The sequence below is a fragment of the Physeter macrocephalus genome, chromosome 4 (assembly GCF_002837175.3).
Source record: "Physeter macrocephalus isolate SW-GA chromosome 4, ASM283717v5, whole genome shotgun sequence".
NCBI lineage: Eukaryota > Metazoa > Chordata > Mammalia > Artiodactyla > Physeteridae > Physeter > Physeter macrocephalus.
Window position 1 is genome coordinate 70,158,516 of NC_041217.1, and position 10,433 is coordinate 70,168,948.

General features: G+C 37.4%; 1 pseudogene; it reads left to right on the forward strand.

Moving 5' to 3' along the window:
- The first annotated feature begins 4,615 nt into the window (after nt 1-4,615).
- On the forward strand, nt 4,616-7,706 carry LOC112062219 (interferon-inducible protein AIM2-like; annotated as a pseudogene).
- The last annotated feature ends 2,727 nt before the right edge of the window (nt 7,707-10,433 follow it).

Sequence of the window (10,433 nt, forward strand, 5' to 3'; positions counted from 1 at the left end):
TAGAATTCTTTGTTTTTATCAGATGTGATTGATCAAAACGTTTGGGGCCATAGAGTGTTACTAGATTTCATTTTATAGTGAAACTTCTGGATAATATTTGGGAAAAAATGAGTAGCCAGTTTGACTTTGGGGAGAACAACTATTACCATAGGTCTAGAAGAGATAATAGTAACTTTGATTTGCTTATAAAATGGAAATGGACAAAAATATACTGAATTTAGAGAGATTTGAGAAGTATTAAGATTTGGTGATAGGTTGGAAATGAAAGTTTAGTGAATAGGCATTGTCAGGAAGGATACTTTAGTTTTATTCAAATAATTTAAGTTACCAGGAGAAATATACATTTATATATAAATATATATACACCTTATACATGTAAATATATATATATATATATACATTTCGGTATATATGTGTATATATATATATATATATATATACTACTTTTTACTGTATTATATCACAAATGTAGAAGGTACACAGATCTTAAGAATACAGCTCAATAAATTATCAAAAAGTAAATGCAAGATGATATACCATCTTGGTCAGTCAATTTTATTAGCACCCCTGAAGTCCCTTTTGTGCTCCAAGACTCACACTTAAAGATAGCCATTATCTTGAATTCTAACACCAGAGACTAGTTTTGCCTGTTTTTGAATATAAAAGGAATCTTACAGTGCAAATTATTTTGTGTCTTTCTTTTTTCAAATGACGTTAGTATAATTTCATCCATGATGTAGTTTGTAGCAGTAGTTTGTTCATTTTAATTTCTGTATAACATTTCATGTTTTAGTTTTATACATATAAATACATATATAGTTTTATACATATATATGAGAGAGTCTACTGTTGATTGTTATTTGGGGCCATTATGAATAGTGCTGCTATGATCACTTAGGTTCATTATAAATATTATGAACATTAAGTACATCTTTTCATTTATATATATGCATATGTATGCAATTATATAAGTATATATATAATATTGTGTATGTGTGTGAATCTTTCTCTTGGCTGTACACCTGTGAATGCAATTACTGGATAGTAAGGCTAGTATATATTGAATTTTAGCAAACAGTGCCCAACTATTTTCTGAAGTGGTGTAGCAATTTGAGAATTCTACTTAGTTCACAGTTTTTTTAAAAAAATCTTATTTACTTAAAAAATATTTGCCATTTTTTAAAGAATATTTTAATATGCATTTCTCTGGTAACTTTTGAGGTTGAGTGCTGTTTATGTTTATATGGTTATTGACCATTTGTATATCTTATTTAGCAAAGCAACATACATTTTTTTTGCCTACTTATCTGGTGGTGTGTCTACCTTTTAAACATGTGTGGATGAGGGTTATTTATACTCTGGATACCAGTACTTTGTTTTATATATACACATAAAGTATCAAAAAGTGAAACCCCTGGGTACACTACTATCTCAGTCAATAAATGGAAATGTATCTGTTCTCTCACTTTGTGGCTTGGTTTTCACACTCTTAATGGTACCTTCTGGGGAATTGGATGAATTGATGCTGTGGTAATCTGTAAACACGCTATCACACCTTGCATTGCGATCATGCAGATACTCATCAGGAGTTGAAGGCTCCATATCTTTTCTTTTTATTTTTTTCCGTTAAGCGCGCCTCTCACTGTTGTGGCCTCTCCCATTGCAGAACACAGGCTCCGGACGCGCAGGCTCAGCGGCCATGGCTCATGGGCCCAGCTGCTCGGCGGCACGTGGGATCCTCCCGGATCGGGGCACGAACCCGTGTCCCCTGCATCGGCAGGCGGACTCTCAACCACTGCGCCACCAGGGAAGCCCGAAGACTCCATATCTTAACCTCTGAATCTAGGTGTAGGCATGTGACTTGCTTTAGCCAATGGGGCATTAGGAAACATGAAGAACAGATGTGACAACCGTGTGTACATTGGAGCTTGCCTTCTCTTGTTTCTGGGAACCCTTCTGCCCTACTGTGAACAAACCTTGCTTAGTATTTAGGTGATGAGACACCACAAGGGGTAAAGCCCCAGTTATCATAGTCTTCCCAGCATCTCAGCTGAAGTCCCAGACGTGTGTGTATGAGAAGTCATCTGCCAGCCAAGGTTGGAAGAACTGCTCAGACAATCTACAGAATTATAAGAGATAGTAATGTTTGTTTTTTTTAAGCCATTAAGCTTTGGGGTGGTTTATTGTGCAGTAAAAGTTAACTTATGTGCCCCCCATCTTTTGTGCTAATATTATGATTATTATTATTATATATTTTACCTCTACATGTTATAATCACATACAGTGTCATCATTATCATCATCATCACTGTCACTGTCCTTATCATTGTTGTGGTATTAAACTGTCAATACTCTTCATATTTACCCATGTATTTGCCTTTTAAAGTGTTCTTCATTATTTCAGTAAGTTCTTTCTGTGTGACATTTCTTTCTTCTAGCCTTAAAAATTTCCATTGTTATTTCTTACAGTAGATTTCTGGTCAATATATTCTCCTGGATTTGGTCTGACAAAATCTATGTCAGAAGCAGAATGTCTTTGTGTATCATTATATTTCTGTATCCATATCTCTGAAGGTATTTACCTACTGCTACAATATGCTGAAGCAGCTGCAGGTGTGTGTGATCCCAGCGCAAGTTCTGACCCAAGATAATTTTCTTGTATTCCCAAGAGGAAATATTTACATTTTCTCAGCTACCTATGTTTATCTCCTCTGGGTTAATGTGTATTTATTTACTTTTAACCCATTGATAAGAAATACAAATGGAAAAAAGGAGCAAAGCTAGTGAAAGAGAGAAGTCAAGCTGAAGTGATTCCTGATGTTTCTGCAGCTCCCAGAAATGATGTCATGAACATGCCCCACTGGAAGTCTCTCATATTAGGTGTGATGGGCAAGTCGAGGGGCCTCAGTCCTTGTAAGAGCATCCTCCATTCACTGTCCTTGTCATGTCCCACATTGGAGCCCTCTGTTCTTTATCGCACAGCATGCAAGTAAAGAGAGCAAGGCTATAATATGAAAGGTATGTCTGGGTAACAAAAAGGGAAATTGCTTCAGATTCATCAGATTAAACACCTACTGAGCTCCTAATCTCTGCCAGGCTCTGGGCATCTTAACACATTGTTACAGGGTGGATTCTATAAGAAGCAAACTCTGGAATAGACAGTTGTTTTCAGGCAGTATATGTCTCAGGATTGATACCTGCCAGGGAATGACATAGAAGAAGAAGCAAAATTTCAGCTCCAATGCATTGCAGCAAAGACCCCAGAAAATCCCACAGGGAGCTCAGGAGATGGGAATACCTTTCAGAGTCATCATAATTTGGATACAGGAAGGAAGACCTTTATGCACCTGCACTAAGATGAGGTAGCCCTCTTCAGGCAAGAGTGATACCTGGAGAGGGTCTTGGCTTCTGCAAGAATGATTACCTTTCCTAAAGAAGAGCAGCAGACAACATATGGGAGACACCACAGAATTCACCACAAGCGTGCAATGTCATTCCCTGTGAGGCAGGTGTCATATCATTTTATAGATGCCTGAACTCTGGAAACTGATTATACATACTCTCTTCCTTTTGTCTAGAGCAATCACTTTCTCTGGGCAGGGAGGCAAGATTCAATCATAAGTGGTGCCTTCCAGTCATCAGTAATGGAAATATACATTATCCAGCTATAGGTACGTGGTACAAAGAGAAGAAATCTTGGAGTAGACCTAAGTGAAGCTGACACTTTCCTGAATTGGTTCAAATAGAGTCAGTTTCATGGTCCATCAGTGTCCTCTAATGGATAGACATTTCCTGCACTCCAGGTCCTACTGGAGATTCCACTCAGGAGGTCCTACACTTGGCCTTATATGCCTCTGTTTTTCTCTATTCCCCTTTGAGTTTGGACAGCAACTTGCTTTTCAAAAGTAGCATTAGCTTCTAAAACAACACCCCAATCTCCTCTCTCTGTTAATTTGGAAAAGCACAAAGAAAATAATTACCTATAATCTTATCACCTAGAGAAAACCATATTTGATATTGGTAAATATCTCTCTAGTGTGATTGTGTGTGTGACTTAATGTTTATTTATCTAATAAGAAACACATTGTATATTTTGTTTGGGACCTTTACCCTTTTTGAATCAATTTATCATACTATTCTTCTAAAGCAGTTTTAATATTTATATAGTATTCTCTCGTCTATCACATATTTAATTTAATCAAATCCCTGTTTTTTTTATATTTAAATTATTTCAATTTTTTAGAATTACAAATAACAACATATAATTCTTTTATATAAACCTTAGTGGCTAGTTCATTATTTCTAAGGGTAAATTCATAAAAGTAAAGTTGATTCTTCTTTTTAATTCTCTCTTTAACTCATTTGTAGGATCTCAAACCTAGGTCACTCCCTTTACTCACATCTAACTTAATCTGTCATTTTATCAAGCACAGGAGCATCTCTAAAAATTTGGGAAGGTTTGTGCAGATAATTGAACTCCCTTACTTTTATACCAGAGTAAAATGAATATTCAGGACAGTATTGGGTGGAGGAATGAGGACATCTTGTGTCCTAATGGAGTCAATAGAAGGACCAGATTCACCCCTTTGCCTTGTAAGCAATGTCTTAGAGATCTGATGGGCTCTTCACATACAGTAGAAAAGCAAGAATGCAGTTCAGGGAGTCTGCCTCCAAAGCTGGTAATATGGTCTCATCTGAAAGTAGGACATGAAATCTTGCCTATGCACTCTCTTGTCTATCTAGATAATTCTAGATCTCATATCTCTTCCTAACCCCTCTATATCTCTTCTTTGACTCCATCTACCTTGGCTGGCTTTTGGAGGTTTAATATCACAAATGAAGTAATGAAGTAATGTTTCCTCAATAGTACCTTCTTTACTCAAGCTGAAGTCTTTCTTCTGTTGCCTTCAGCCTGAGTGGAAAAAGATGGTGGCCCAGCAGGAATCCATCAGGCAAGAGCATTGCAGAAAGGCCTGTGACAGTCATGGTGCTGAAAGCAATGAAGCCGTTTGAATTTGAGACCCAAGAAGGAAAACAATAGATGTTTCACACTGCAGTGGCTATGGAGAGTGCGTTCTTTTATGTAAGAGTTTTCAATAAATAGCTGAAGGATAAGTTCACTCCAAAAAAATTATGATATCAAAATATTATTGGCACAGTTGTTTCCTGGAAGCAAATAGTTCCTCCCTTGTGTGTGATGTTGAATCTGACCAACAGATCAGGGTCCCACAGCACATTATCAGAAAACCTGGTGAAACCTCAAAGATCGTAAGCTTCAAACTCAGCCACATAAAACAATTGTGAATAGGCTGTTTGTAGTCCAGAAGGTAATTATATATAATTTTATGTTGATTAATAGGAATCATTTATTCTCCTCTATAAGCTTGGAGAGACTTTAGAAATTATTCACTTCAAAATATTTTTATAGAGTGGACTTTCAAGATGGCGGAGGAGTAAGATATGGAGATCACCTTCCTCCCCACAAATACAACAAAGATACATGTACACGTGGAACAACTCCTACAGAACACCTACTGAATGCTGGCAGAAGACCTCAGACTTCCCAAAAGACAAGAAACTCCCCACGTACTTGGGTAGGGCAAAGGAAAAAAGGAAAAACAGAGAAAAAAGAATAGGGACAGGAACTGCACCTCTGGGAGGGAGCTGTGAAGGAGGAAATTTTCCACACACTAGGGATCCCCTTCACTGGTGGAGATCGGGGGTGACAGCAGGGGAAGCTTTGGAGCCACGGAGGAGAGCACAGCAACAGGGGTGCTGGGGGCAAAGTGGGAGAGATTCCCGCACAGAGGATCGGTGCCAACCAGCACTCACCAGCCTGAGAGGTCTGTGATCTTTGATGTTACTACTGAAATTGTTTTGGAGTGCCATGAACCACACACCCATATAAGATGGTGAATTTCTTTGATAAATGTTATGTGTGTTCTGACTGCTCCACTGATGGGCCATTCCCCCATCTCTGTCCCTCTCGTTGGGCCTCCCTATTCCCTGAGACAAAACAATATTGAAATTAGGCCAATTAATAACCCTACAGAGGCCTCTAAGTGTTAAGTGAAAGGAAGAGTCACATATCCCTCATGTTAAATCAAAAACTAGACATGATTAAGCTTAGTGAGGAAGGCAAAAAAAGAGGCAAAAAGCTAGGCCTCTTGCACCAAATAGACAAGTTGTGAATGCACAAGAAAAGTTTTTAAAGGAAATTAAAAATATTATCCCAGTGAACACATGAATGATAAGAAAGCAAAATAGCCTTATTGTTGATATGGAAAAAGTTTTACTGGTCTGGATAGAAGGTCAAACCAGCCACAACATTCCCAGGGTAAGGCCCTAACACTCTTCAGTTCTGTGAAGGCTGAGAGATAGATGATGGTCAGCTGTTTTTAGCAAAATGTATTTTTTGATTAAGGTATATACATTAATGCTCTTGCACACTTAATAGGCTACAGTATAGTGTAAACATAACTTTTATATGCACTGGGAAAGCAAGAAAGTTGTGTGTCATTTTATTGCAATATTCACTTTATCACAGTGGTCTGGAACTGAACCCGTAATATCTCCAAGGTATGCCTGCACTGGAATGCAAACACATCAAATACAAAGGCTGACATATCCAGGCACTCAAAAATGCACATGGGCTTTGATCTTGCCATTACTCTCAATGAGATATCCCAATTCTTCCTTCACAGCATGGCGCCAGGGATAGCTTTTGCCCCTTCCTTACACTTTTCTTTCCAGTAAGAACTTTCCCTTCAACTCTTAACATTGAGTACACCTGCTCCTTCCTCTCCCTTGTTCTCCAACAACTCCTGCCTGTCCACATGCACTCACGCTGAGTGTGAGTGCATGTCTCATTTCAGGGTCCCAACCAAGAATTGGGGGTGGTGACCCAAAGACAGGAATTCACTAAAGAAGATAGGTGAGAGTGGGAGAAGATCCCCTCAGACGGGAAGAGAAAAAGGGATGCAGCCCATACCAAGGTGACACAGTGTGAGTGAAGGGAGAAATGTATAATCAGGGTCATCTCATTATTTATCTTTACCTCTTTCTTCTTCAAGGTCATCAAGGCCAGGAAAAGCAAGGAACCACCATTCAATCCTGAATCATATATGGAAACCTGACTCGAGCTATTCTTCTAAAAACCTGGATATAATTAATATTGATGTTTATGGAGCTAAGATCTAAGAACAGAAAATATATATATATTTTTTAAGTATATATATAAAAAAATATATATATATAAATATATATATATATGTTTGAAATACAGCAATATATATACTAGCTATTAATTCTTAGAAATGGGGTGTTAGGGGTGCTTTTCACCTTCTTTTTTATACTTTTCTATACTATCTCAATGCCATATTTTGCATCTATAACTTTTATAATTTGGAAAAAATAATAAGCATCATGTTTTTTCCTACAGGCATGCCTCCCTAGGAGTCTAATTCATTGGTTTGTTGCTTAAAAGCAAATAGTCTGTGGCCTGCAAATCAGATAGGGACACCTAAGCCCCAAACAATATTTGAATTTATACTTTGGGTGTGATCTTTACAGGATATAACTCTGGTCAAGAATGAGCACGTTGATGCTCCACCAGAACTGGTGTTTTATAGGGCTAACGCCCAAGCTGAGGCCTTCCAAAGCAGAAGGCAGTGCTCATACTCACTGCAAGTTTACCTCATGATGTAACAGGACAGAGTCTGTAGCCTATATCCAGGTTTCCTTCTATTTTGACTGAGTCAAAATTAGCCAGACATTGACTGGAACTGAGCTGCTGTCTATCTTCATGGTGAAGGAAGAGCATTTGCTAGGTGAACTTATGTAAACAAAAAGGCAGCAGAATGTTTAGTTTCCTTGAGATTCCAAGTTTTACATAACGTATACTGCTGATATCAGATGAGTCTTATTTAGACCATGGTACCCACTTTTTCTATGGAGTTGTGTTAAAGAAAATAAAATTGTCTTTTATTTTTTAAAAAAAGAATGACAGGTTGAACTAGCTGTGCCCTGCTCAAAGAAACCCAAGAGGAAAGCAGAGCAGCTGAAATCCAGTCTGTGCTTCAATTGCCAACCCCTATCCTAGGGTGGAGTTGCTTTAGTCCAAAACAATGATATCTTTTCAGAATTGATCTCCTGGAGGGGCCATAATTGGGTAATTTGTGTACCAACTAAGGCAGCTTCTGATGATTTGCATGAAGTCACTAGTATATGTTGGAAGTAATTCTAGCCCTGTCTGATGTGAAATAACTGGTTCCACTTACTTATTCAAGTACTAACAGGTAAGTACCTCTCCAGCTATACTTCCTGGTTCTCACATGTGTGGATCCTATGAGGAAGTTGCTCCAGGCAAAGACTTGCATTAGGCAAACACTGACGAATAATTAATTTACTTTAGGGTACAATGACAGAAAGTAGGTATCCAACACTGATTTTACAGAGCATTATTTTTTTATTTTATAGAAATATAGTTGATTTACAACCTTGTAACCTTATAATGTATCGTTTCTGCTGTACAGAAAAGTGATTCAGTTATACATATAAATATATTCTCTTTCATATTCTTTTCCATTTTGTTTTATTACAGGATATTGAATATAATTCCCTTACAGTGTATTTCCTGATTGCATATTTGGTATCTGGTGTTTGCAATTATTTTGTGTCACTTAATCTTATAAGAGCTCTAGAGACTTGACGGTGTACTTTTTACCCTCCTGATGAAAAAAATAAGGGACAGAAAGGCAAGATCATGTTCTGAATAATTAGAACAATTCCATCATAACAAGAATTTCCTTCATGCCACTTTATTGTTAATTCTTCCTCCAATCCAACTCCCGGCAGCCACTAATACAGTTTCTTAACTTAAACTTTTTGCTTTTCCAGAGTTTTCCAAAATGGAAATTTAAATATATATAGCAATTTGAGTCTGGCTTCTGGCACTTGGTATTGTGGTTTAGGATTCATTCATATAGTTGTGTGTATCAGTTTATTCTTTATATTGCTGTGGAGGATTCAATGTGTGGACCCACCAGAGTTTGTTTATTCATTCCCCAAGTGAGGAACAATTGGATTGTTTACAATTCTAGTTAACTGATCAGTTACCTAGAAGATGGATAGTATTTTAGGCTTAATTTAACGGGCTCAATGAATATATATATATATAAATTGAAAACTCAAAACTAGGGTAAAGACCATGGCCTTCTTATCCAAGGTTAATTTTGACTTGAATTATTCAGGAGGACAGATTCTCCCTATCAGTTCCTCTGCACTAAAGCCAGGATAGAAGAGGTTAGCCTTAAGCTCCTGGAGGCAGAGTCAGCAGGTTCCCTCACCAGGGCTCTTGGTGCTAGCCTAGTCCAGAAGCAGTCACACAGGGCTAGTTCCCAGAGGCTCAGAATCAAAATATATTCTTATTTCTCCCTTCTAATAAGTCACCTCATACTAACTCTGTCTTCTTTTTTCTTCTTTTAAGCACAGTTCTTTCACCCCACCCTACTTATTGGACTCCCAAGTCAAATAATCTAGTTTATCACTCAACTGTAGTAATTTTGTATTTATAACAGGAGGCACTTAGAATAAAGATCATGAGTATAAATATAAAAATAACCTAGAAGGCAAACATTATGTGCATATGAAGTAATCCATTTTTCAGAAGCTACAAGGATAAAGGGAACTTGAAACAGGATTGCAACAGCATCTTGAAAATAAAAACACTTTTAATTTAATTCAGTTTTAGAATATTCACTCTACAGCTCTTGAGGTTGGGGAGGTTAATTTATTTTAGTTTTTTCTATATAGAAATATTCTTTAACATCTTTATTGGAGTATAATTGCTTTACAATCTTGTGTTAGTTTCTGCAGCATAACAAACTGAATCAGCTGTATGTATACAAATATCCCCTATCCCCTCCCTCTTGCACTTCCCTCCCACCCTCCCTATCTCACTGCTCTAGGTGTTCACAAAGCACAGAGCTGATCTCCCTGTGCGATGCAGCTGCTTGCCACTAGCTATTTATTTTACATTTCATAGTGTATATATGTCAGTGCTACTCTCTCACTTCCTCCCAGCTTACCCGTCCCCCTCCCATTTTCCTCAAGTCCATTCTCTATGTCGGTGTCTTTATTCCTGTCCTGCCCCTAGGTTGATCAGAACTATATATTATTCTTAACATCTTTATTGGAGTATAATTGCTTTACAATGGTGTGTTAGCTTTTTTCATTTTTTTTAAGATTCCGTATATATGTGCTAGCATATGGTATTTGTTTTTCTTTTTCTGACTTACTTCACTCTGTATGACAGACTCTAGGTCCATCCACCTCACTACAAATAACTCAATTTCGTTTCTTTTTATGGCTGAGTAATATTCCATTGTATATATCTGCCACATCTTCTTTTTTTTTTTTTTTTTTTTGCGGTAC